General features: G+C 36.9%; 1 pseudogene; it reads right to left on the bottom strand.

Moving 5' to 3' along the window:
* Positions 1-1,685: 1,685 nt before the first annotated feature.
* Positions 1,686-2,268, bottom strand: LOC123793152 (gametocyte-specific factor 1 pseudogene; annotated as a pseudogene).
* Between the last annotated feature and the right edge of the window lie 538 nt (positions 2,269-2,806).

Consider the following 2,806-nt stretch of genomic DNA (forward strand, 5'->3'; position numbering starts at 1 on the left):
TCCTGGGCCCTGTCCTATAGCTCTTTCAGGGCAGGGATGATAATTCATAACCCAATCTATTATTGAATATGGTACCCGGTCTCAACCATCTAGTGAGCCTGACAAAAGAATTCAGGCAACCACAGAGCTCATCCTATAGCCTCACTTGGTAGGAAACAAATCCAGCAATCATATCTAGCAGTCCTCACAGCTTGAACAGTTGCCTCACCCAAATATAGACCATAATAGGAGGCCCTACTTGTCTAAGGACATTACCAGCAGACACCCTCAAAAACCCAAACTGAGCAGACTGTTGAAGAACTATCTCTGCCAAAGCAAGCTATAAAGCCTAGAAAAAAAGCCCCATTATTCAAATGTGCAGAGAGCAGTGTAAGGAATCAAAGAAAAATAGGTAAACATGGAACCACCAAAGGAAACTAACCAAGTTCCAATAACCGACCTTAAAGAAATGGACATCTAATAAACTGTCAGACAGAGAATTCAGAATAATCCTCTTAAGGAAGTATAGCAAACTACAAGAAAACACATAACTGAACAAAATTTTTTTTAAATGCATAAAAAAATGAAAAGTTGACAAGACAATAGCAACCATAAAAAAACCCATAAAATTAGAGTTGAAAAATGCAAAAACTGAACGGAAGAATTCCATAGTTTCAAAAGCAGGCATGCAGAAGAAAGAAGTGACTTGGAGGATAGAATATTGGAAATTACACAGTCAGAGGAGCAAAAAGAAAAAAAAATGAAAACATATGAAGAATGCCTATGGGAATTATAAGACACAAGGAAAAAACAACATATGCATTATGGAAATTCTAGAGAAAAAAAAGAGAGAGAGAAAGAGACAGAAAGTTTATTTAAAGCAATGATGGCTGAAAACTTCCCAAACCTGAAGAACGATGAGCATCCAGATCCAGAAAGCCCAAATGATCCCAAATAACTTGAACTCAAATAGGGCTACACTGAGACATGTTATAATTAAATTATCAAAAGTCAAAGACAAAAAACTTCAAGAGCAGCAAGATAAAAGAGAGAAGTTACATACAAGGGAATCCCCCAAGACTACCAGTGGATTTCTCAACAGAAACTTTTCAGGCCAGGAGAGAAATGAATGACATATTCAAAATATTGAAAGAAAATAGCTGTCAACCAAGAATTTTATACCTGACAAATTGGTCCTTCAGAAACAAAGGAGGGATAATAAAGACTTTCCCAAACAAACAAAAGCTGAGAAAGTTCATTACCACTAGATCTGCCTTAAAGAAATGTTAAAGGGAGTTCTTTAAGTTGAAGTAAAATAATGCTAATTAACATAATCAAAACAGGGGTGCCTGGGTGGTTCAGTCAGTTTAGTGTCCAACTCTTGATTTTGGCTCAGGTCATAATCCCAGGGTCCTGGGATCAAGTTCCACCTTGGGCTTCTTGCTCAACAGGGAGCCTGCTTCCCCCTCTGACTGCTGTTCCCCCTGCTTGTGCTCTTTCTCTCTCTCTGACAAATAAATAAAGTATTTTTTTAAAATGTAAATTGTAACAGCAATAACCTAAAATGTGAGAGGAAGAAGTAAAAGTGTAAAGTATGATAATTCTATTGAAGTTAGAATGTTATCATTTTAAAATAGTGTTATAGGTGTTTAAGATTTTTTTTTTTTTTCAGTTTAAAGATCACAGTTTATCTTTCTATAATTAGATTAGGAGAAAAAAATGAAGAACCCACTGGTAGCAGGAAGAAGCAAAAGTCTTTTAGGGTCTGGCATCTGATGAGACAGATATTCAGTTATTGTGCATTTCCATTTTTTTTTCAATGGCAGAACATACAGTAGAGACTTGGGAATGCACATTCCTGAAGCCACATTACTCTTGTGTCCCATGATTATGTTGCTTGCAGGGCTGTTGTTGCCACAGTAGTTGTCTGTGCCCCAGACCAATGGGGTGCTAGTCTGTTACCAAAGATTTTTATCTGTCTTCATCACAAGGAGCGCACTGCCATGTGCGCTCAGCCAGAGTCTCTTGTCCAAGTTTCCTGGTTTGTTGACAACATCCTGCTCAATACAACTTTTATCATCACAGCTTGAGATATGATGACTGATTTTGGCCCAAGGAACCTGATGGCAAGCATTAAAGGGACAGGTCGCCAATCTGTCACATCAAGATGATTCTTTCTATACTTGATAAGATGATAAGGAAACCTGCAGACCCTGATCTGGTGATTTTTATTATAGGAGCATTATAATAGCCTTTAGGGTCCAGGGAATTGTTGTAAGTTTCTTCCATGTTGGAAATGAAGGAGCTGAATCCAAGTGCTCAGTGGAGACATGATCTCCCCACAGTCACCTTCTCCTGACATCTGCACCCCAGGAATGCTCACGTCCAGCCTAAGATATTTTATATAACCCTCATGATAACCCAAGAAAAATCTTGTGGTAATTATTCAAAAGACCATGATAAACTAGTCAAAGCACACTGATATCAAAATATATTAAAACACATAAAAAAAACAGCAGTATAAGAAGCAAGGAAAAATGGATCTACAAAACAAGCAGAAAACAATGAAAAAAAAGGCAACAGTAAATCTTACTTACCAACAATTGCTTTAAATGTAAACAGATGTAATTATCAATTCAAAGGACACAGAATGGCTGAATGAATAAAAAAAAGCAAGATGATCTAACAATATTCTGCCTATAAGAGACTCACTTTAGCCTTAAAACACATAGACTGAAAGTGAAGGAATAGAAAAAGAAATTGCAAGCAAATAGTAACCAACAAAAAGCAGGAGTAACTGTATGTGATCAGAGAAAATAGACTTTAA

This window comes from Ursus americanus, chromosome 13 (assembly GCF_024610735.1).
Source record: "Ursus americanus isolate L20-20 chromosome 13, mUrsAme1.1.p, whole genome shotgun sequence".
Classification (NCBI taxonomy): Eukaryota; Metazoa; Chordata; class Mammalia; order Carnivora; family Ursidae; genus Ursus; species Ursus americanus.